This window comes from Cuculus canorus, chromosome 4, assembly GCF_017976375.1.
Source record: "Cuculus canorus isolate bCucCan1 chromosome 4, bCucCan1.pri, whole genome shotgun sequence".
In the NCBI taxonomy this organism is placed as follows: Eukaryota; Metazoa; Chordata; class Aves; order Cuculiformes; family Cuculidae; genus Cuculus; species Cuculus canorus.
Genome location: NC_071404.1, coordinates 78,708,166 through 78,733,216, shown reverse-complemented (window position 1 = coordinate 78,733,216; position 25,051 = coordinate 78,708,166). Strand labels below are relative to the sequence as shown.

Below are 25,051 nucleotides of genomic sequence, written 5' to 3'. Positions count from 1 at the left end.
GCAGGTTGAGCAGTTGCCATGTGCTGACGAACACAAGCAGTGCACACCAGACGGGTCCGTGATAGCTCGGGGCTCTCCCGTGCGCGGTGACTCACTGTTAGGGAAAAGACCCCAATGTCTTTGCATTGCCCATAGCACGGCCCGAGGGCTGTGCCTGCAGTAGCGTTTAGTCTGTGGGATCCGGAGCTCGTTGTTCGAGGTGCCCAGGGCCCGGTTGCCACGTGTACAGCAGATCGCTTGTGAGCAGGAGGAAGCCGTGTGTGTCGGTACCTTGAACGAGACACTCAGTGATGGGCTGCTCGTTTGTGTGCTTGGAAGTGTTATTGGGGTGTGAGGCAGAGTTGTTTCTGTTGAGGTCTGAATGTAGGTAGGCTTGGTTGTGGTAGTTCTGATTCTGAGCTGGATCATAGAATCACTGAATGGTTTGGGCTGGAAGGGACCTCAAAGCCCATCCAGTTCCACCCCCTGCCATGGGCAGGGACACCTCCCGCTGGCTCAGGGGCTCCAAGCCCCATCCAGCCTGGCCTTGAACCCCTCCAGGGATGGGGCAGCCACGGCTGCTCTGGGCAGTTTGGGCCAGGGCCTCCCCACTCTCACAGGAAAACATTTCTCCTTAAGATGTCATCTCAATCTCCCCTCATTCAGCTCAAAACCACTCCCCCTCGTCCTGTCCCAGCCCTCCTTGATCAAGAGCCCCTCTCCAGCTTTCCTGGAGTCCCCTTCAGGACTAGGAGCTGCTTTAAGGTCTCCCCGTAGCCTTCTCTTCTCCAGGCTGAACAACTCCAACTCTCATCCTGTTCTCGTAAGAGAGGTGCTGCAGCCCTCGTGCCATCTTTGTGGCGTACTCTGGACCCGTTCCTTGTTGGGAAATGGTGGTCTGAAAACATGGGAGAGAGAAATAGCACTGTTTATTCACTGGGGCTCCCCAGAGAAGGTGCTTCTGTGTGCATGTAGAAACAGAAAGCTGCTGTAATGCTCTGGGTTTTGGTCATGTCTCCATCTTGTCATCCCTGAGATGCTGCACGGGTCCAGCAGATCACAAAACCTGACTCAAGAATGTGTGGCCAGTTTTAGCTAATCTCTAACCAAATTGATAGATAGTCCCCAGGCAAGTGCACTCATGTCACCCTAGACATTTTGGCTGCTCCATGGAAACTGTAATTCTAAAATTTGTGGCGGACTTTAAGCTGGTTTTATTTTTGTTACAGATATTTTATACAGCTATAATTTATGAATTGACTCTGGATTAAATTTATATGTGTCTATTCAATGGGAATTCATGCTGGAAATGGCTGGTGAACAAGATTTCTCACAATCCCCAGGTTTACTAGGCTGGGAAGCAGAACAGGAGCAGCCTTTCTGGTTTCCTACATTCCTTTAAAACTCCACAAGAGCTTTTTGTCAGTTTGGTTTGACTTTTCAGGTGAACATGAACTCTGGTTCTTAATTTATTTCAACTGTGTGTACATCCTCAGAGCTGGGCGTGTTGTAGAGAGCTTGGATTTCTATGTGAGCCCTCTTTTCTCCTGTCAGTTCATATAGGAGTTATGTTAAAGGCAGTGTATGTGGCAGCCTCACAAAGGTCCCTTTGAGCGGACGGCAGCCTCTGTTTATAAGGGAGGTGAGTGAGGTGCGTGGATGGGACATTTTTGCCCAGGAGGAACATGTGGATGAAAAGCACTTTTAGAAGTGTGTCTTGTGTGCCACTTCATTGTTGTACTGCGGATGCTTCCGTCGCTTTTGATGTGCATGCAAATTCACACACAGGTTTTGAGAGCGTCTCTGTGTCACCTTCTGAACTGGCTAAGGGCAGAAGAACCGGGGAGCTTCCCTGGGGAGAGGTAGAAGAGATTATGGAGAAAGCAGGCTGGTGGGCTCCGAGGGAGTTCCAGCTGGCCTCCATCCTCCCCTTTCCTGCTTCTCGATCTGGAAGGCTCTCCTATCTCTAGCAGCCACATCAAAGGTGGTGTCTTCTTCATAGCACACGAGACAGGAGGTCAGACAAGGCCGGTGTGCCCATAAGGTGGCACGGAAAGGAGTCCCTGGTGGGTTTCTCTTTGCAGTGTAAGGCATGGTGTGTTGGGAACCAGTGCTTTAGAGGCTTGGACTAGGGGTGAGTGGCGGCTAGGGCACAGCGCTCGTGCAAAGAGAAGGCCGAGTCTACCCCAAAAGCATGAGAATGGTTGGTCTGTAGGTGCTGCCTGCTCTCTAGAAGCTGCCTGGTCTGACCCAGGGTGAGTGACGAGCACATATATCCGAGAAAACCAGGTATTGTTTCCTTAGGAAAGTTTGCTTAAATGTCCTTAATTTGCCAATGGTTATCTTTAAATTAGAGTTCCAATTCCTTGCCTGATTGCTTCAAGATGTATTATTTTTTCCTGCAAGGACTCTTAAATCCCAGGCGAATCCCTTTAAACATCTGCTGTGGCTTCAAGAAGGATAGCGATGGGTGACTGTAATTGGAGATGGCTGCTTGGTTAACCACGGTGCCCGTGTCCACCCGAGGCCCCTATTTTACTGTGCGCAGCTATCATATCATGTAAGCATTTATTTCGCTTACATCTCATAATCAAAATAAATGCAGCCATTCACTAGTCCAAATGGGGTTCAGGGCTTGTTTTCCCAGCAAAACTTAGAATTCATCGAAATCCCAATTGGAAAAGTTTAGAATGTGCGTATGAGGATTGTGCTGTTCCGAATGGTTGTATTCAGGGCATAGATAGAGCTGTTAGGACAAAGTGTATTAAATAAATAATTTTAATGTTAGGTACCTTCCTGTGTTAAGAAAGTGGAGATATAAACTAAGTATGTGGTGCCAGTCCAGACCAGTTTACAAGAGTAAATGCCCTAGTGGTTCACATGGCTGCAGCTAAGAATGGGAATTCAGTAGACATTTTCACAGTTGGAATCTTCCAAAGAAATACCGGACAGGGAAATGCCAAGCAGTTTTCACCAATTGTGTGTTATTCAGTAAAAAAACTGCAAGTTATTCAGTTATTCAGCTAAATATTGCGAGTGACTGTCTCTGCTCGTCTCTGCCAACAGAGCCACAGCAGTGTCCTCGGGGGGCACATCACGGCAGGAATGGGCACAGGAGTTCCTCAGTTAGCGATGGTCTTTGCTGTGGGAGAGGCTCTGCTTCAGGGTGAGGGTGAGGAAGGAGGAAATCATTTCCTACTGCCCAACCCTTGTGGCCAGGAAAGATGGGTTTGTGGATGGAAGGACTCGGATTATATTCAGACCTATGCAATAAGGCATCAAATACACAAGAAGCCGGGACACGTGGGCCATGTTCTCCGTCTCCAGAGCATATTTCAGATTTAATTGTGCTGACAAAACTTTATAGAGATTAGCTCCAGACTCTCTTCTCTTTGGCAGCAGTTGGGGCTGGCTGCTCCCTAGCAGATGGGCATGTTTTCCTGGTTTTATGGCTTTGGGCTTGGCTCACACGCTTACTGTACAGATGATTAGGGGGAGAATTACCTGCATTCATTAACAAGCCTTCAATTACTCGCAGCAGTCAGCAGCTTTTCACATGTTGCCCTGGGTGCCTGGGGAGGCAGGAGGGGGAATGGCAACAGGAGTAGATAGGGAGAGGTGGGAGCGTGGCCTGGGATGGGATCCAAGCTGCGGTGGAGTCTGCAACTAGTTGAGATGGCTGTCCCGCATCCAGAGCGCTGAGGGCTGGCCTGGGGAGAATTCCAGCGTGGGTTAGTCTAGACTAAACACATTGGGATGCACCCAGTCCATCGCTCTTGCTCAGACTCTGCTGCCAGAAATTAATTGGAGCTGATGAGCACCTACCCACGAGAACAGAGAAGTCCAGCTAGAAGCGGCTTTTCTTTTCCCTTTTCTTTTTTATTATTTTCTCTTTTTTGTTGTTGTTCTTTTCCTTTATTTTCTTTTCCCTTTTCTTAAAGCATTTTTCAGGTTTTGGCAGGCAGATATATTTGGCTCTGATATTACATGAATCCTTCCAGCATGGGTTCAGGTACAACTGTTAATATTCTCCAGATTCCTTCATTTAAAAATGGTGCCAATTACAAACAAACCAAACCCCACCCCTCTTTCCAGTTTGGTTGACCAAATTTACTCTCTATTCATTTCTTTTCACACTTAACAAGCTCTTTCCTTCAGGCTCTGTAAACCAGAATGCATGCTTTCATTCTGGTTTTGACCTTCTCTTCTCATCCTGTCTCCAGCCTCATCAGGAAGGGTGTAGGAAGAAACCACGCGGGCTGATATTTTAATGGTTGCCGAGCAAACAAAACTTTTTTTTTAGAAGAGATATCAAAAGACAATCATTGTTAAAATTAAAGGTTTTTTCCTAAATTTTTCCTCTTTCAGCCTAAAACCATTGCCCTGATCCAGAGCCCCTCCCCAGCTTTCCTCGAGCCCCTTTCAGCACTGGAAGCTGCTCTAAGGTCTCCCCAGAGCTTCCTCTTCTCCAAACTGAACAATCCCAACTCTCTCAGTCTGTGCTCATACAGGAGGTTGTCCAGCTCTCCCATCATCTCTGTGGCCTCCAACAGCTCCATGTCCTTCCTGTGCTGAGGACTCCAGAACTGGAGGCAGGACCCCAGGTGGGGTCTCCCCAGAGCGGAGCAGAGGGGCAGAATCCCCTCCCTCGCCCTGCTGGTCCCCCTGCTCTGGATGGAGCCCAGGGCACAGGTGGCTTCCTGGGCTGTGAGCGCACATTGCCAGCTCGCGTTGAGCTTCTCGCCCACCAGTTATTGCTGTATTAACAGTACCATGAAATCCCCTGCTGCTAGTAAAAGAGCTGGTGGGTAAGTGTGATATCTGGGGCTTCAGTAGCCCTTGCATCGGATGAGATCCAGCTGCTATTTTAAGGCTGAAGAGTTTCCTTTGGGATGGGCAGTCGGACTTCTGTGTGTACAGATCCATGGGGGCAGAAATGCACCTGAAGCAGGCAAAAGTTTAAGAGCTTGGAGTTAGAAGATCTGATAATTACCACTGCATGCACTGCTGTAAGGATCAGAAAACTAGTGTCTTTTCTCTGTGTGGTGAGGTCCCTTTCCATGCTATTTCTGAAAGTCCTAGCTCAGCTGTCTGCTTGGATGGGAAGAAATGCAGACTCCAGGGAAAGTTCTCCTTGCTTACTCATGGCTTCATAATTTCCCTGGTAAAGCCTGTTTTGTCGGCACTTGGTGAGTCCTGGCTCCCGTTTTCTTGCAGTGGTCACACAGCTTTATGCTTGCCTCATCTGTCATTCCAAGCAGAGCAGAGGCTGCCCGGGAAGCACTGCAGCAGGCAGGCTCCCTTGGAGTACCGGGGAGCAGCCAGGAGGACCTGAGGGTGCACTGGCAAAGATTTTGTTGTCAATCTGATCAGTTTTACCAGGAAGGACTCTTTGTTTGGAGTTTTTGTTCTGATTCCTGTCTTCCACTTCAGGATCTACTGAGCAACCCTCCGATGCTGCTGGTCCATTTTGGAGGAGGATGCTCCCCTGTGTTTGAGGGAATGTCAACGTGCTTTGTATTCATCATGAACAAGCCTTCAGGAGCAGCTGTAGCAAGGAGATAAAACTCCTGAAGTCCTGTATTCCTCTCATTGCAGTTGGAGCCTCTAGCAATCTTCCAAGCTTGTTCCAAAGATTCCTGGGGTCAGGAAGGGAGCCTGGATGCTCTTGGCTGGGTGCTGAGACCAAGTTGCATGCTGCAGTTGGCAGTTACTGCTTGGGTCAGCTCTAGCTTGGCATTTTTCAATTCACTACCTTGGATTTCCTTTATCATCTCTGCTAGAGTGTTTGCCTGCATTATAATGATTTTATCTGCACAAGCACTGAATTAATCTTTTATTTTACTTGTATGAATTCCCCTTTACCTCTGTTCCCTTCTACCTCGCGGCCGCAGGAGCTGATTTCTCTCCTTGAAGCAGTGGTGTGAGGATGTCAGCTGTTGTCCCCCTTGAGTCAGAGGCTATCCAGAAGCCAACGTTCCCTTTTTTCTGTTCCGCCATCTCCTTTGACATGCTGCCTAGGTGCACATCACTTCCATCTGCTGACATTTCCCTGCTGCACGTTCCCATTTAGATAACGGGAAGGCAGACAAGGCAAGTGGGCAACGCTCCTCCATCTGTGCAGAGCGATCGTGTGCGCTTGGACCTGTCAGAATGGGAGGGTGTTTCTGCCTGGCTCAAAGTCGCCCACTTACCTTACGTCTGGAAGGTTGGCCTCCAGTTCAGATAGGGTGTTGTGTTCCACTGGAGACAAGGGCTGGAGGGACAGAGGTTGGGAGGAGAGTAGTCCGATAGGAAAAGGTGGCAAAAGAGCTTAGGATTGGAAGAGGGGTGGGAATGAACATCTTTACTGTTAGAAATCCTTCTGTGTGTTGCCCTGGGTTTTCCCTAGGAGCAGGATTGGACCTGCTAAAAGAAAGCAGTGGGATGAAAAGAGAGTAACAGGCAGGCAGCAGCCTCTTGGGGAAAGGCATTCCGGTGAGGAGTGCTAAGTTTCAGAATAGCATGGATCTTTCCTTTTAATTAGTTCTAATTTTACACTACTGAAGCGGATGGAGGTCTTGGCCCTGGCTCAACTGATCTGCTCCCAAGGGCATGCTCTCATCCTTCCTGCCTCTGTCTTTGTTAAATTGTTTGATACCAAAGGGAAACCTTAGAAAAACACCTTTTCAGATACATTTATAGATAGCACTGTATTTTTTTTCAGAAGCTGAATGATTCCAGTGAACACATAGCAGGAGAAAACTTAATTTTTACAGAGCAGTAACTTATTTCAGGAGCAGTCAGGAGTTAAGGCTGGTAATAATATTGTTAAGGTGCCAGTTCTGTTATGCCTGTCAGACTGGGAGTGAAATTCTTTGGTTCTAATAGCAAGTGGGACATAGTCATTTATGTATTAATAGAGAATTAGTGTTTTCCTGTCTGCTGGCCCGGCTCTGTCCTGTCTGTAGTGATGCAGAGACCACCCAGGCTCTGAGATGATTCTTGCAGCCGAAGTCTGAGTTCAGTTCCAGGACCAAGAGGAGGAAAAGCGACAGAATGAGTTACAAAATCAAAACTCCAAGGAAACCCGAAGAGATTGCTACTGCTTTGTGTTCCCGGGGTGCAGCCAGGAGGACAGGATTCAAACACAGAGGGAAGGCAGGCACAGGAGGGGATAAACCTGGGGTTTGCCTACCTAGTCTGTAAGGGAGAAACAGAGGAGGGGATCCAAATGTAAAGGGATCAGTGCTTACCTTCTTGTTCTTTCATCCTTTCCTAGGTGCTGAGGATAAAGGCACACCTGGTACAGAAAAAGGGCAGTGGCCTTTGAGCAGACGCTGACTGAACATCTGTGGGATGCGTAGGAGCTGACTTCAGCATCGTAGAATCAAAGGAAATGCTGAGGTTAGGTTTTCTCATGGGCTGCATATTTTGATGATTGCTAACCATGTCTGTAACATTGGGATGTGGAGGACAGTTCAGTTGCAGCTTTAGGGGATGCCTAAGGGCCTTCTGCGGGATGCGGGTGATGAGTGGTCGCCTTCTTTGTCTGCAGTATAGAGTGTGTGATTTCCCAGCAGCCAGCGTTAGCAGAGGACTAGGGAAATAAGTTGTGTGATTCAGATCGGCCAGTTCTGAGTTTGGGTCAATCCAGAGTACAAATTATTTAATATAAATGATGATGTTTTATTAGCAGGATGGGAGTCGTGGGGGGGGTGATACGTGACATTAACTACTGTGTGAGAGGCATAGGGACATGTTACCTTGGGACAGAAAGTCCTTTGTATTGTGTTACAGAGTATTTATGTCGTGTGGGAGACACTAAGAGCACATCAGTCTTCATCCGTTTTCCATCCTCAGGCTTCTACCCATTCTTGCCAAGGAAAACTCCTCTTGGCATCATCCCAGGCTCTTGGTGGGAGGAGTTGTCCATGCCCTTCCCAATCGCTTCTCTGGTTTGTGCCTCTCTTGTGGGAAGCACAAGTTCTGTGGGACTGTCACTGCTTCTCTTTGTTCTGCCAGCGTGGGGGAGCTGGGACTGCTCTTTTAAATGAATAACCTAAGAGGCGAAATCCTTGCTGCCCACAGACATGAGAGAAAATCAATGCTTGAGTCTTGTGTAACGGCAAGAGGCCGGCGCCAGAGAGCTGCCTCGGCAGCAATACCCGGTGTTAATGCAGAGCTTTATTGACTGTGCTGTCTGTGTCCTGTGCGTGGCTGTGCTGTCTTCCTTTGGCTTCTGGTAATGGGAATACTGAGTTACCAATGTGTACCTGGTTGAATTGACTTCCATTGGGGCGGAGGAGGTCAGTCGATTGGGAAAAAATCTAGAACTAACTCCGTGAATTTTACTGGCTTGAGGCCATCAGATTCAAGGACAAGTGTGTGCCAAGGAACGTGGGGTGCTTTGGTGGGGAAACAGGGCAAGGAATTGTTCAAAGTCATGATCTCTTGAGATTTTACGCACAGTATCTGATCTAATGTTGCAGAGCTGATGCAAGCATTGCTGAAATCATCCCCGTGGGGATGGGGGGAATCCCAGGACACAGCGTGCAGTGGGAGCTCTCTGGAATCCATCTTTTGGTGATGGAAAATCAAAACTGACAGAACTGTTGGTCTTGTGTTAATTACCATGAACGTGAAGCTCTGAGTGTGTCTGTGTGGTTGCTGGTAAGCTTTTGGTAGAGTGGCTTTCCGTTAGTGAGGAGCGGAAATCCTCAAGACGCTCAGACACTGAGATCCCTTACGGCAACACCATTGCCAGCCTCCTTTTGCTGCTGCATCAGAGCCTCACGCTGCCTTGGGGTTTCCTGCAGGCTTGCATCTACAACCCTCTATTCCTCAAAATTCGGAGCTGCTGAGTTAGGGAAGTTGTGTGACAGTGCTGTGGATTTTTTTAAGTGACATCCCGTTTGAGTGACACAAGCTTTTCATTAACTGTTCCGTTACCTCTGGATTACGTTGCAGCTAAACACAACAAAATACATCCCTAAGAGCAAGCAAGCCTTGTCCGGTTCAATGAGAATGAATAAAGTCCATGATTGCCATTTACAGTCTAACCTTTCCATGGTCTGATATTACCATAAGCAGACCCTGAGGAAAGCACCCGTATTTCAGTCTTCAGTTCTCATGGTACAGGAATGCTGAGGCTGGTCTGCCTTCTCTAGTTTATTCTGGTTTGGAGTCGCTGAGACCACGTCCGTGTTCTAGTGGGATCAGAGTGAAGTCAGATGGTGAAGGCTTAAGAAAATCCTGCCCAAAAAGGATAGGTAGTGATGTGGGTGCTGCCCAGATGCTTTGGTTATATTCACTTGTAACATTTTCTGTAGGAGTTCTTTGGGAAACAACAGCTGTCTTTGTCTGAATTTTTATTTTTCTATGGACTTCTTTTCATCTTTGCATTCAGATTTTTACCTTCGAAATAAGTATTTCTGCCTTTTTCATACTTCACTCTGTTTGGTATTTCTGTCCCCCTTGCTATTCTCTGCTCTCTCTTCCTAAGGAAGCACAAATATTCAGGTGTTGATACTTGGATGATTTTTAGAGCTGTAGTTTCAATTCCTAGACTTGCAGCTTTCCCTTGCTTTCCTCAAGCTGATCAAATCATATATGTAAGAGCAGTTCCATCCATTTTTTGATGTTGATCACAGGGAAGCAATTATTTAGTGTAAGAACAGTGGAAATGTTCTTTTTTAAATGTTTTCATTAATCGAGCCATAGCTGAACTGGATGAGGCCTTGAGCCACCGACTGTGATTGACTCTGCTCTGTGTTGGGCTAGAGATCTCCAGAGGCTCCTTCCAGCCCTGGTTAAGTAGTGATTTTGTGGAGATCTTATTTTGCATCAGGAGGACAGTGAAAAAGTGGAATAAGTTAAGCTTTTAACAAACTAAGACACTTCTCTCTCCCCAAGACTGACATTAAACCTAGACTTCACAGCCGTGGACCTCAGTGTCTGTTACAAGATTTTTGTTCTAAATCTGTCCCTCCTTAGCCAAGCCTTTCAGGAATTATTGTCAGTCAAACTCTTAGTCAGAATTCTTCCCTGAATGGTTTTGGTCAGCACACATTCTTAATATATCCTGAGTGAAATCCACAGTTGTCTCATTTCAGCACAGATGCCATCGTTCTGGTGGAAACATCCAGTGGGAGGAGATGACAGGAGGTGAAGGCAAACTTCATTGGGACGGTACTCATCCTTCTTCACCTGAAGTTGTTCTGTCTCATTGTACTAATACAGGTTTTTCAGCTTGCGGTTTTAGCAAATGCTTATTTTTTTCTGAAGATTAATAAGATTTTTACATGAGGCATTTATTTAAAATAGCTTAAGATGTAAGACACGCAGATCCAACTCGAGCCTCATTAAGAGAATGTAGCCAGAAGTGGGAAGCCCTCAGAGGCCTGTTGCAGTGAATTATGGTAATTAGAAGCATGAATTCTGTCTGACAGCTCAGACTGCCTCGGTTGAGCTGGAATTTTTCCCAAAACCTGCAGAAGTTTAAGGACCAGGGTCTGTCCAGATAAAACACGTTGCCTTGGCTAAACAATCAAAACCGGTGCTGAGTACTCTGGGCTCAGGTTCTTTGGAGTGCACAGCTCCACTTACAGCAGCATCCGCAGCAGGATCAGGGGTCCAGTGCTGCTCAGGCTTCTGCAGACACATTGATTGTCGTTCACAGTTCTGGATGTGCCGAGATGTTTCACTGCTGGAATTGCTGTTACAGAAATGCCCCGTGGAGACTCTGCTGTTGCCAAGCCTTTACGCATGCAGGGCAAGAATTCCCGGCCTGGCTTCCACGTGCCTCCTGAGCAGGATGGAGAGCAGCAAAAGGGCCTGTCGTGCTGTCTGTGCTAGCTGTGTGTGCAGACTAACACAGTGAGTGCTTAGGAAAGGGCAGAAACTGGTTTGGCTCTGCTGAGTAGATATGCGATGGTTCAGTTAGGGATGTCTGACACGGTGGCGTGAATCCTCGCAGCCAATGCTTACAGAAAAGACGCTGTTGGCTTTCAAGGGCAAAATGGAGTTCACGGATTCCCTCCTATAAGACAAATCTTTTGTGATAGGTTCTCGAGGGGCTTCCTTCTGAGAATGAATGGTCTGAGAAATTCTCCAGGAGAATCATGGAATGGTTTGGATCAGGAGGGATCTCAAAGCCCACCCAGTTCCATTCCCTGCCATGGGCAGGGACACTTCCCACGGGATCAAGGGTCCAATCCCCATCCAACCTGGCCTGGAACCCCTCCAGGGATGGGGCAGCCACAGCTGCTCTGGGCAACCTGGGCCAGAGCCTCCCCACCCTCACAGGAAAACATTTCTTCCGAAGATCTCACCTCAGTCTCCCCTCTTCCAGCTTAAAAGAGGTTCCCCTCGTCTTCTCCCTGATCAAGAGCTCCTGCCCAGCATTCCTGGAGCCCTTTTCCAGTACTGGAAGTCGCTCTAAGGTCTTCCTGGAACCTTCTCTTCTCCAGGTTGAATAACCCCAACTCTCTCAGCCTGTCTTCATACGGGCAGTGCTGCAGCCCCAAAATCATCTCCATGGCCGCCTATGGATTCGATCCAACAAATGCATTTCTTTCCTGTGTTGATTGTAACCTTGTGTTTAGAAAGAAGTTAATTAGGTATTCAAAGATATCATAGAACCAGTAGGTTGAAAAGACCTTAGAGATTGTAGCGATCAACTCCAACTGTACCTGTCCACTACTAAATCATGTCCCCGAGCACCTCGCCTACCTGCCTTTTAAATGTCTCCAGGGATGGGGACTCCACCACCTCCCTGGGCAGCCTCTGCCACTGCCTGAGAACCCTTTCTATGAAGAAGTTTTTCCTAATGTCCAATCTAAACCTCCCCTGATGCAGCTTGAGGCCATTCTCTCTCATCCTTTCAGCTGTCACATGGGCGAAAAGACCAGCACCCACCTCTCTACAACCTCCTCTTAGGTAGGTGTAGAGCACAGTAAAGTCTCCCCTTAAACGATAAAGAGAAGCTGAATGGTATGTGTTAAATGCTTACCCTGCCATGGTTATGTTGGTCCCCACAATCTGTTTTGTACAGGAGAAAACCTTCTGTGAGAGTAAGGCAGGAGTTCATTAAACCGACAAACAAGGGGCTGGTTAGATTAGCAACGATAGGAAAATGTTTCTGCTTAATCTAGTTCCTTTGAGAGGGCAAAGGAAAGAGGAGAGTTTCGTTTTATGCTTCAGTGGTAAGGGATGATTTTTGTCTTTGGGCATGAATGAAAGCCAACACAATTTTGTGTCACTGCCCACGCATTGGCACGTGCACTTCCCATACAACGACAGGCTGAGAGAGTTGGAATTGCTCGGCCTGGTGAAGAGAAGGCTCTGAGGAGACATTAGATCAACTTCGAGTACTGAAAGGGGCTCCAGGAAAGCTGGGCAGGGGCTCTTGATCGGGGAGGGCGGGGAAAAGGGCAAGGGGAACCGTTTTAATTTGTGGTTTATTGGTCTGTTCAGTTAAATTGCCTGAAGAACTTGTGGCTACATTTCCTAGGACTTGGCAGCTGCTGCTGGGCCAGAGTTTTGAAGGCTCTGTGAGCAAAGCAGATTCCACTGAGATGGGTCACCTTGGCTTTTCTGACTTTCCCTGGAGGGATGGCCCTCACTGGGTTCCTAACTCCCTCCAGCTGTAAGGTGCAGTTATCAGATCTGTGGAACATTCCATATTCCATTAGTAAATCGATCTCCACAGACACTTGCCCTCAGAAACCTTTGCTGTCGATACTTCAGAAAAGAAACACTTTTCTTCCTGTAATAATTTCATACAGGTGAGCAGTGGGAATTTAAAACCATATCTTAAGTCTCTGCTGTGAATTGTTCCAAGTGATGAAAAGCCCGGCAATGAATGTCCAAAGCTATCCGTACTGTTATTTGGTATGTGGTCTCCCCACTGTTCCTGGCACAGGCTTTGAAGTGACTGTTCCCAAAGAAAATAGCTGCTTTGTGTAAACTATCTCTATATTGTCTGCTTCAATTATAAAAGCATCAAGTGGGGTTTCCTTCCCCGTAAAATTCCTTAGCCTTATACCTCCAGATGTGGCACTAAGTCGTGCAGCTGTAAATCAAACCGATCCCTTAATCCATGATACTCACAGCTGCGATTCTCAGGTGGCCTTTGCTGTTGCGTCCCCCTCGCAATTGGAAATGTTGTGACATGGTGATATGTAAATTAATCTGCAGTTCTTTCTCCATTTTTCAGACACCGAGGGGCAATGTGAAATGGTGATGGATTACTGGTATTGCACAGCACTCATCTGGAGTCGGAATGGCCTGGAATGGTGCCCTGGAACCGATTCCTGATATACCAGAACCGTGTCCCTGGCCGTAGGTATTAGCCTTCTGGCATCTCCTACCTTGCAAAATTAGCTGGGGTTTGCTTCTCTGCTTTCCAACATTTTACATAGTGCACGCGCTGATGGCATCCATCTGTGGATTTACTGTGATTCCGAGACCAGCGAAGAGCTCGGTACGAAAGCTGGAAAGGGCACTGATCCTATTGATACCAAGCACCCACTGCAAATTCCAGTGACTTCCCATGTAGGATTGTTGGACAGAGCAGGTTTTCAGCTCAACACTTAACACGGGAGCCTCATTTCTTGTTTTCTAAATAAGGAAGCTCTTTCACTTCTCGATAAGTCTGATTTGCTTGTTTGGTGCAGGATGGTAGTGTTTCTTGGCACTGCTTTGGGGTTTCTCCCAGGCAGCAGTCTCCAAAGTACTCACCTTAAAACTCACCTTGCTTTCCCTGCTGAGTTGCCAGAACCCTCTGAGGACATCTAACTGCCCTTCAGGTATCAGTCGATGCAGGTTTTCTCTTGAATTCCACACATTCACATCTGTTTATGCCAGCTGAGGCTATTTGGATACCCTTATCTGCCAGTGCTCTAGTATGAAAGCCAGTTGCACAATGCATGCTGATAAGTAGGTGGCGTTGAAATGCTTCCTTCTCTTGAGATCCAGTGGTGGCAGGCATGGGGGCAAGCAAAAGGGAAAACTGTTGATATAGAGTTCAGAGAGGTGTTTTGAGAGTTAGCTTGAAATTAGTGTGTATCCTGACTTTGAACCAAGTCTGTGTTTCATGTCTGTACATATTTGTATCCACAAAATCAGGCAACCAAGTCCTTAAATCCATTGCAAAGTGGACTCACCCAGCCTGTCAAGGTGGCTGGAGTAGAATCACGGAATGAATCATAAAAAGGGACATTAAAGATCATCCAGTTCTGAGGGTCTCTGTGTCTTGAAGGAATGAGAAGAGTTCTGGACCGATGAGTTCCTTTTGCTGTGGAAGGTTTAATCTATATCACTGCATCCTGCCATGGTTTATTTCTTTATGACACTCTGCGTGTTTTATTCTTCTGCTCTGCAAGTGTTACTCATTGGGTTTTCGCTTGGACTTAACATAGTAATAAGAACAGCAACTATGTTAAGATCTTTGTGTGTGTGTTAGTCAGGCCTTGCTTTCTCTGAGTCCAGGATGAGATGAAGGACCCTTTTCATGGGGCAGTCCTTTGGTTTTATTTCCTTTGTTCTACAAATTGTACTAATAATCAGTATTATTTCTGCACGGTAGAATGTCACAGTGAGTATTTGTTTTCCTCTGGGACTGATATTTCCATTCATTTGTCTGTGTTTCTGGTAGCAGAGTGGCAGATTGAACAGATTTTTCAATCCTTGGAAGTGCTGTTTTTGAAGGATATAGTGGACAAAAGAGCACACCATGGAACTGTGGAATGGCCGTTGGGGTTTCCTGCAGGAATAGATTTCAGCCTGATTTCAGTGCAGAGCTGCAACACTGCGACATCAACAGCAAAGCAGGAATTGGAAGACTGAGAGAGAGGAACCATTGCAGGTAGGTGTCAGGAATGATTTCAGTGTATATTGTGTTGATGGTGTAGACATCTACTTGGGAATAGGGATGCAGCTACAGATGATTTCTGTCGCTTCTTCTGACCCTTCCTTGTCTCTGTTCTAGGGCAATGGAGGCAGTTAGGTGTGCAGTTTTGCACAGGGAACACCCATCTTTTTAACTGATCTTTGCTCATCCTGGATTCTGCCTCCTTCCAAGACAATTCAGTCCAAGGGGTGAACCATCAGAGCCTGCAACTTGAGACTCAGAGTAAGTAGGCGGGAACAATCTCTTCGTGCCAATGGAGTAATTGCCCTGAACTTAATGGGGTTGAAGTGATGTGGAATTGTGTTCAGGAGATCAGAATGCAGCTTTAAATGTTTCAGGTTGAATGTATTTTAAGTGGCTGTCTTACGGTCTTTAAGGAAGGGCCTTTTTACAGTGCAAGTGCTTGCTGCAATTTTGACACATTAAAGCTAGCCAGAAAAGAGTATTTGCTGCATTGTCTGTAAGTGCTGTTTTAGACAGAACTGGGTATTTGTTAAATCATATCGAGTTACTGGAGGGATTTCATCTGTTATGGAAACGCTGTCTGGAAAAATCTTGTCTCTTGAAGGGATTGAATCAAGCGATGCACAGAAACAGGGGAAGGAACTAAGGTGCGGACAGATGTAATAATATCTTTCTGTCTGTATTTCAGTGTGGGGTGCTGCCAAGTAGGTTAAACACCATCGTCTTTCAACAAAAAAGCTGCTTGAAGCTGATAATAGCAGTGCTTTTGAGAAAGCAAGGTCTGTTCATTATAGAGTAAATGGATGAATTCACTTTATGAAATATTAATCTGTTTCATGCAAAGCTACTTTATGTTAAATCTCTTTCTAATTTGTGTTGTTCAAATAATTCCATTTAGCTGGGGTCAGAGTTTGGATAACATTCTCAGCCCTGGGGTTCTTTAACCAGTTCCAGGACCAGACCGCAATGTCAAACAGTCTGAAGAGGTTTCCTATTTACTCCGTTTGGGCTGTTCTCAGCTGCGCTGCTCCATTCTGCTGCAGTCTGATCGATGCAGCCATTCGATAAGCATTTCTCCATGATGTGACTTGCTTGATTTGCTGAAGCTTAGCTTTCCAAACAGAAACATTCACTTAAAATGCAGTCTTTGTTTAAGGCTGCGTTCTTCAGAGTGAAGCACTTCCCAGTTCCAAGCAGTAAACCACAGTTAAAGCAGTAACAGAAGGATGGTGCATACAGCAAGGATCAAATCTGGGAGTAACATCTGGATTTGTTAGCGGGAGCAGGCCAACTATGCTCAAGTGTTGCTTTTGGAGCTGGATTTTCTGTGTGCTTGCCATTGTTATCCCCCTGTGTACGTGCTTCGTCCCAGTGACTGTAACGGGATGTCCAGGCAGAGCAGGGTAGAATAATAACGGAGCTGGAAACTGCTGAGGGATCGACAGGGACCTTTGCAAACAAGGTGATCTCCGTGTCATGAGTGTCCCAAAGAAGCTGAGTGCAGTTGCCTGGTTGTTAAGTCAGGGGTGCTGCATGAAGTGCTGGAGTGTCTCAAGTCTGTCTGTGGCAGTCCATGTTTCATTTGAAGACCACTTCCTGGAGCAAAATATCTTTCCATGTCCTCTGAAATGTGTGGAGGTGTTAAAAGAATTTCCTCAGCTCCTTTCAGTGGGGAAGAGAGGCTGTTTTCCTTTGCTTTGCTTTTGGAAGGAACAAGAATGTGTCAGTAGCTCCCTCACTGTGGGTTTCTGTGGGTATTTAATCACCTATGTGATTGTTGTGAGCTCTTAAGGGCGCTCACCTTTAGACAATGTGATGCTGCGTACATTCGAAAGCTCAGCCAGTGCTGCTCCTTCTGTCCGCGCTCTCAGTTCTGCCTGAGACCTGCGCCATCAGCCAGCGTCAGTGGTCGCGGGGAGGGAAATGTGACCCTGAGCTGTAATTTGCTTTTGTTCAGTGGCCAGTGTACCTGAACTGCCAGTGGCTTATATTGTCCCAGGGGGAAAAGCCAACCCCAAACCATCAAGTGATCATTTTCCCTACTGAGGGGACACCCTTCTGGAGGAACGGGAATTGGAAAAAAAATATACCTGCGTATTGTGTATTGTACCTGCAGGGGCTCATGATCAGGGAGTGCAGGGACAGGATGAAGGGGACAGTTTTCAGCTCAAATAGCAGGGACTGAGATGAGATCTTGGGGAGGAATGTTTTGTTGTGACGGCCAGGAGGCCCTGGCCCAGGTTGCCCAGAGCAGCCGTGGCTGCCCCATCCCTGGAGGTGTTCAGGGCCAGGTTGGATGGAGCTTGGAGGCCCTGATCCAGTGGGAGGTGTCCCTGCCTATGGCAGGGGGTGGGACTGGATGGCCTTTGAGATCCCTTCTGACCCAAACCGTTCCATGATTCCGTTTTGCAGGATTGTCAGGTGTTTACGTTCAGTCCCTTGCACAACAGAGGCAGTCTTGGCTGGCAGCCTGGACTGCAGTGCTAATGAGGATGGATAATCCTGTGTTACTTCCCTCAGATGTGGTTAAATGTCAGCTCACTTGTCTGTTAGATGTTAGAGTAGATTTCTGATGAGTTAGTGCTCTCTCTTGTGCTACAAGCGTTGAAGCTTTTATGAGTTTTTACGAATCACACGAATAATCTTTTCCATTTACCAACAGATGATAGAAAGTAGACATTGCTTGAGAGTTTTCATTTAGATCAGGTTCACCACAGCATCCCCTGACCCCATGGAGGTGCTGCCATCAGCTGCAACAGACACAGAAAACTGCTAGATAGTACTGAAAACAGCCTTTATATCTGGCAACGTGCACGTTTCCTCTCCCTAAAAAGCAGAATTCATAACTTAGGTTGCCAGGTGACTTTTTTACAGGTGTTTTCACTGTTGAACAGTTTTTGTCTTTCTCTGTAGCTTGAGGGAAGGACATGAATCGAGGAAAGCATTACTTAAGGCAAGACACGCAGAAGTGCTGCCAAGCAGGGACGCCACGGTGACAGGAATAGCTTCTGTCGTGATATATTCCAAAGAAGTGGCCCTGCTGGGGGAACGCTGGAGCCGGCAGCAGCAGGAGGGAGTACGGCAGCAAGGAAGCATCTTGACCTGTAATCAATCCGTCCAGGCCCTGTGCGGTTTTCCAGTCTGTGTTGCCAGGGAGTTGTGCAGGTGATAGTCAAATCCATTGGCTGCTGAACAGAGGGGAAAAAGGAGAGGGCGAGGAAGAAAGAGAGAGAGAGCTACTGCTTTGGGACAGGAGCAGTAGAAAGGGAGCCGGGCATCTGACATCGAGGTTTTTTTGCCTTGTTTGCAGAAATAAGTAACCTGATGTACAGATTTTGGGTGATTTTCCCTGCAGAATTACGGTGAGACATTTCTTTGTCCTTCCTTGGCTCTTCCAGTTTTAAACAACTGTCCCTATCTTGACCAAATGAATTCCAGCCACCACTGCTACTGTATTTGGCACTGCCCTCTTGTTACATCCCATCGATGGTTAATGATGCCCTGGTAAGTGAGTGCCTTGATGGGCATAATCTGCAGGAGCAGCTGCATCGTCTCCCCACTTGAAACTGGGTGCTTTAAAATAACTTTCAGTTTGGAGAGAAGTGAAGAACCCTTTGCTCTTTTAGATAATAGAGCTGGGCTCTGATCTTTAGACCTATTTTTTAGACAAAACCATGTTCTTAGACAAAGCTGTACGCTATCAAATCCGTGAAGTGAGAGAGTAAGACCAATGCTCTTCAGTGCCGTTAGCTAAAGGGGGCAAGTTGCTTTTCCTGCTGGGGAGTTGTTATAGCCCTCGCCTCTAATCCCTCTGGTAATCAATGCCTCGACTCCATCCCTACTTAGTCCCTCTCCTGCTCACTCCAAAAATAGACTCATTTAAATAAGACATGAAAGGTTGCTCATCTTATCAGTAAGGCAGAGCAGGCTGAGGGTTCTTTGACAAGGAGTGGCACCGCTCAGCAGAAGGTTTTCCAGATGTGTGAGCTGAGGCTCTAGATTTCTTCACTGTCAAGGAGCAGTTGGCTTTCCTACCGTACTTCTTGTCCTTTTGTTTCTTTGCATCGCAACAATATTTTTTACTAATCTTTCTTCTGGGGTATGGGAGACCTCTCATACATGGATGTGCTCACTCCGGGGGGATCAGGCACTCGCCTGGCAGCAATGCATCGTCTTCTGAGGAACTCTGTTCATACTGACTGTGGATCTGTCCTTCTCCTGTAGCGTTGTATAAAAGATGTGAGTGCTTTGTGTGGGTAGAGTGGAATGATGGAAATAACGGCATTGATATTGCAAGAACGATCTGAGCTAGAGCAGCACGGAACCGATGAGCTGCTGACTCGGGGAAGGCTTAGGTGGAGAAACAGTGAAGACGGGACAGGAGAAGGGCTATGAGTGATGTTATAGCACAAATGAAAATGAGAAGCAAACATCGCTGCACTGTCAGTGCTTTAAGGCAATCAAGAGAACTTGGCGAAAGGCTCAGGAAGTTAACAGCTCCGGCTGCCTGCTGTGGTCTTTGGAGTGGGCCCACCACACGGGCTTGGTTTTGTTTCCGATGATAAGGGCAGCTCCTATCCTGCAGCTATCTATCTTAAAGGCTGTTTTGGGAAAAACCCCAATATTTTATTGGACCAACGTGATTCTCAGTCCAGAATATATCAGGATACCATCAGTTCTTATTTCTTTTTCTTACTGTAGCTGGTTGCAAGGAGAGTTGTTTCTGCACTCCATCATGGGGGAACGTGTTCACCACGTATCAAGATGCCAAACCATAGCTTTGTTTCTTTGGAGTTTCAACTGGCAGCCCAACCATTTGCAGCAGCTGAATGGAGTAACTGTGTGAAACACAGGTGGAGACTGAACACGTCAAAGCCAGCAGCACAGGCACCGGGGAGGGAACCACAGGGCTCTCTTCGGCACTGTTCAGATGTATTTGCCTACTGGAAGGTCTGAGCAGTGAAAGGAAAGTCAGTGCTCTTAAGAAGTGGGGTGCTTTTCCAGGAAGATTTAAGGTAGCGTTTAATTTTACATGGAGCCTCCCATCCTTGAGGTCTACCAAAGCATTTTATACAGTAATGTGTTAAATATAGAAAGGTACCTTGGTAGGCAAAACACAGCAACCACTAAATCAGTTCACACCTACAACATTGAGCACTAAATGAAGGGCTTCAGTAGTAGCAGGGCTGTGATTCCTGACCTCTGGCAGCTCCTGCCAGGGTGATTTTAAGGAGTTAGTGTTTACTGCTTTCCACACTGTCCCCTGTTAAAGGGGGACAGCTCACTTCTGGCATAGATAGCCGAGAAAGGTAACAAATCACCCCCGCGTGCCTGGCCAGAGCTGCCAGCTAGAGCCAGAGCTGCTAACTAGCACCTGGTGGTACCTAAGAACCAAAACATAAAGAAAAGGCATCAGCTGCCTTTGGACGCAAGACCCCCAATGGTGGCTGAGCCAGGTTATTCAGAAGCTGTGTTTGTGGTGTTCTGACAGGGCTGTTCCAGGCTGTGTCACGTTAAACAGCTTGTGTTGCTGCGTCCTGGGTAAGACAGCCTAAGAAGAAGGCACAGGGGGATCTTTTCACTGTGTGTATTTATGCACATGAAGTGAGGAAGCAAGGCAGATGGAACCAGGCACTTTTTGGGGGTGCCCCATGCAGGATCACCGGCCATTGGCACAAACTGACAGGAAACACAGCAGGTTCCTCCTGAACATCAGGAAATGCTTTTTTTCATTGTGAGGGTAACAGAGCACTGGGACGGGTTGCTCAGAGAGCTCGTGGACTTTCAGATACTGAGGATGACTGAAAGGCACTTTGTTTGCTGTTCGGTACACATCAAGGAAGTCTTACAGTAGCTGCTCCTGTCGTATTTCCGATTAAGATCTCTGCTCTGGATCAGAATGAGAAGGATGGGTCAGGTAGCAGTGCCCTGTCCCTCCAAAGTGGTGGTTTCTCTTGCTTTCCCTGGCTGAGCAAGCTTCTGAGCTCAAAGTCAAACATTTCCTGTCCTTGCTCCCTCCTGCTGGCTGTAACCCCTGATCTCCTCGCTCCTTTCTTCCACTACCCGTTGTCTGTTTGTGCAGACCGGTATTGAACCTGCTCCAGCAGCTGGGGCTGGGCAGTCTTGTTCAGCGAAGTTCCCTCTGCTGCTGTCGCATCAGAAGAACCAGACTGAGGGCTCAGCTGTTCATCTGATGTATCTTAATCAGTGGTCTGAGTTGTCAGTGAAGAGGATCAGCTGGTGGCTTGGTACTAGAAGGATTAAGGAGCATTTTCTACATGGAGCTTATCAGCTGGGGGAACACTGAGGTGGGATTTCTAATGTTTGTTCTAGTAACTGTGTATGGGTCTGCAATTTATATGTGGTTTGTAAGCTTCACCCATGTTTATGAATTCATGTTATTTCCATTTGAAAGAATGGAAACACAGCAGCAAAGATAAAAACCATTCCCCTGAATGAAGAAAGCTGTTGAGAGGTCTTAAGTGTTTGTCTGTTCTGAGTGTGGGACTGCGGAGTGGTACGCGGGTCCTTTTCCTTTGCCCAGCAGATTGAATTCCCTTTTTCTCATGTGCTGAATTCAAAGTTCCAGTTGAGCGTAGAATGAAACCTATGAAAAGGCCATGGGATCAAGTGTCTCCTCCAACAAAGAGCAAGGGAGCAAACAGCAAATTAATAGAATAGGGAAAGGATCGTGTTTCCTGCTACATGGTACTGCAGGAGAATCATTAGATGAGAGCTTTCCTAAGGCATTTTCTATTGAACAGGGGTTGGCTGAGCCCTTTCTTTCTTGGAGACTTTAAATATGTGTTTTGTTAAGATGCAGTTGGCTGCTAATAGGAATCCAAGTTCACACATTGTAATTATTTGGCTGTTTTAATAAAGGACATTGTACTACAGCTCAGGATCTGCAGGGGAGAGCCAGGTGAATGATGATGGCAGTGACTGAAACAAGTGGGTGGTGGCAGTTAGTAATGTTTTACATGTGTCTCCAATTCCCTTAGATGATGAACTCACCCGTTTGAGGCTAAATGCTGCACCTGAGTTTTGGACCTCCTCCTACAGCTTGTCCTGAACTCAAAACCTGCTCCAAGGAATGGGAAGCTGGAGAAAGACACTGGGAAAGCAAAGACTTCAAACTGAAGTTGGAAGCTGTAAGGTAAGGAATGCTTTAATCATTCTCTTTTGTTATTACTTAAGGTCCAGGAAAACCAGCAGAATGCTTGGGCCCCTGTGAGCTTGCAGTTGTTCATGTTCCTCCCCAGCTTCGGAATTCATTGGCTGAACTCAACTGAGCCTGATAAATCTACACGGGGATCACAGGTCCGATCGATGGCATGCATTGTGTGGCTTCACACACTGCTGCATGTGGCTTGAGACTTGAGAAGGAGCCTTTTTACATTCCCTGTTGAAGGAGAAGCTCCTCAACAAGCAAGCGTGTGATGGGGCTCTGCAGGAAATTAGGCTTGATTAGTTCTAGTGCTGGGCAGTTGCATTTCTTCCCACTCTGCTCTCCTGCTTTTCTCAGGCTCCCTCAGCAGAGTGGATAAGTAAGAACATGAACATCTGAGAACAGAGCCACTTTAAAAGTGAGGTCTACTGTTTCTGGTTATTGTAGCAGCTCTCTGACTTTAAACTGAACTGAACTAGAGCTGCTAGGAGAAAATGCTGATGAGGCGCGTAAGCGATCAGCCTGCCAGGCAGGCCTTTGGCGTGGGATGGAAATGGTGCAAAATAGACTGTGATTTCATTTCTGAAATAAAGATCTGAGTAGGATTTTGTGCAGAAATGTATATGGAGGTCAGGATCCAGCGAGGCAGTTGTTCATAACAAGAGTGTATTTGCTTTCCATCCCCCCGTATTCCCCTGAAGAGAAAGGACTGTAGACTTCGCAATGACTTCCTGCTGTCTGAGTGCCATTTTCCTGAAATGAGAACAGAAAGAGGCGAGATTGATTCCCCTTAATTATGCTGATCTTGATATCCTATTAGAAATTATATTGGACATAAATAAACTCAAGTATTTTCTTAGTCTTCAGATGTAATTGTTCTTAAAACTGTGTGGCACACCACTAAAACTGAGCGTTCCTGTCTGGATAGAGGTGTGCAAGCTTACAAAATTGAGTGCACAACTCTATATATTTTTCAATGTGGTTATCGTACAGAAGTGGGAGTGCTGCACTTTTAAAACCCAGGAAGAGTGGGGGTCGAATGCCCAAGTTGCATAAATCTGCGTTGAGTACTTCCCCTGTGTGAGAAGGGTGCCGGATGGTGTGTTTGTCCTACTGGCTAGTAGGCACAGAGCTGGTTTTGTGATACCTGATTTTGCAGGTGAAGCGGGACGAGAGTTCCTACCTCCATTTTGTCTCAAATACTCCTTTCTCCTTTGAGCTGTGCTGGTAAACCTGCTGGTATTCTGCACTTGCAGACTGGTGATGGGATTGATTCGAGTCAAACATCATCCTTACAGAAAAAAGGGCAAGCGGCAGAGTTACAGGACGGGGACTGCTTTCTCCCTCCGGGGAACTGGGCTGAATGTCTCCCTGGTGTGGGTACAGCTCGGTGCTACTCAGCTCTAGTAGAGGCTGACTTTTCACCTTTGAAATGCAGTGCTTGGCTTTTAAAGCCTAGTTCAACTATTGCTCTTTGTAACAGTGTTGTGCGCAACAATATGCAAGTCCATTGTGGTCTGTGTCTTCAACACCGATGGGTTTGACTGACAGGCAGAAAAGAAACAATAAGCAATGAAGAGAGTCTCTGTTTGTGTCTTCTCCCATATATTTTCATGTGTGTTTATGTGCCCATCTGTGTGTAACTACTAACTGGAGGTGATAGGTATTTTTAGATATTATCCTGCAATTTGGCATGAACAGACTGGAATGTAAATGAAATCAACCCAGAACGATCCTAAAAGAATACCTTATTTAGTGTTTTTATCCTTTTTAGAAAGCATATAAGAGCATCCAGATGCCCCGTGCTGTCGTGAGGATTCTGGGTGAGTGAGAAGAACGAAAGATAGGTGTTGCAGCCCCTGCATGACAGTGCAGTTCTGGAAAGGCTGAGGTGATGCCAAACTGTCCCACACTTGCACTGAAGCTTGCAGGGCAGCTGTCTGTAAGTTCACAGGGATTTAGGTGCTCAGTGCTGGATGTGTGCATTATTCAAAAAGCATTCTCAAGAGACTTGCTCCATTTTTAAACCTCCTTGGCTCTTGTCCACTCTCAGAGCCAAGGTACTGGGTTGGACGGACATTTGGTCCCATGTGTTTGGCCATTCTCGTGTTGCTGTCGTCTTATTTCCTATTCTCTGTGTCCAACTGCCTATTGAGTCGTATCGCCACCACCTTGTCAAGGTATTTTGTGTTTCTTATTCACAACATCTCTCACAGACACAAGGTTCGGAAAAGTAAACTTTGCAAGGAGTGCTGCTTTTCCTCGGAACCCAGAGCAGATCTCACCTAGCTTTGAGCTTGGCATTTGTTTGGAACTTCTGGAGTGAAAAAGTATTTGTTGGAGAGAGGTTTGAAAGCAGCAGGCCAGTGATAAAGAAAGAGCTACTTTCTTTACTTATCTCCTACAAAGCTGCTTCCCCATCTTACCGGAGTGTTTCCTTGGTTTAAATGCCAGTAGGAACAGTGGGAGTCCTGTGCTTTCAATCTGTTCAATCCTTGCTTGTGGAACATTTCACTGCTGCTTGGTCGTCATTGGGTTTACTCTCTCCTCTGCCCCATGTAAATTCATCAGAAACAGTGCCGTGGTGGTTTCCCCTCCTCAACAGAATCCAAGTTATTGTTTCCTCTTGCAAAACCTCTTTTTTCCCTTTCCCAGAAACAGCGAGCGGCTCTATTGAATGGGTTTCTCTCCAAGGCTGTTTTACAGGTCAGGAGGTTAGCTTACTTTTGTCCCTTTCCTTTCAGCGTTGTAGAAGAACTCCTCTGTGTGCTCTCCTGAATTGTGGAGGCTGGTGTGAGTGAGAAGCCCAAGTCATCCATTAATCCGCAGGCAAAGCACCATTCCAGCAGCCGCAGTGAAAGCTCTCACGTGCCGCCCTGGAAATAACCCCAGCCCTGACATGGAAAGACGACCCTAGGTAAGGTCAGAAGCTCAGGTCTCTTTCATTTAAGCTTCTGCTCTTCAAACAGTATTTGGAGGTGTTCTTTGTGGTTATGGTGATCTCTTAAAGATGGATCCTCGGGAAGAGAGAGCGGAGAAGTGGAGTC

The 25,051-nt window shown here is 46.8% G+C and overlaps 1 protein-coding gene across 2 annotated transcripts in view; it reads left to right on the top strand.

Annotated features, from left to right (window-relative positions):
- The window catches only part of ADAMTS3 (ADAM metallopeptidase with thrombospondin type 1 motif 3), a 127,842-nt gene that overhangs the window by 6,238 nt on the left and 96,553 nt on the right, over positions 1–25,051 (top strand). The window contains exons 2-7 of one of the 2 annotated variants that reach the window (XM_054066139.1): positions 7,241–7,365; positions 13,178–13,302; positions 14,621–14,827; positions 14,951–15,094; positions 21,838–21,992; positions 24,749–24,921. The gene's annotated coding sequence lies outside the window, so the exon portion shown is untranslated. Of the gene's footprint in view, positions 1–7,240; positions 7,366–13,177; positions 13,303–14,617; positions 14,828–14,950; positions 15,095–21,837; positions 21,993–24,748; positions 24,922–25,051 lie in introns of both variants that reach the window. The other variant, XM_054066140.1, reaches the window with a different exon arrangement.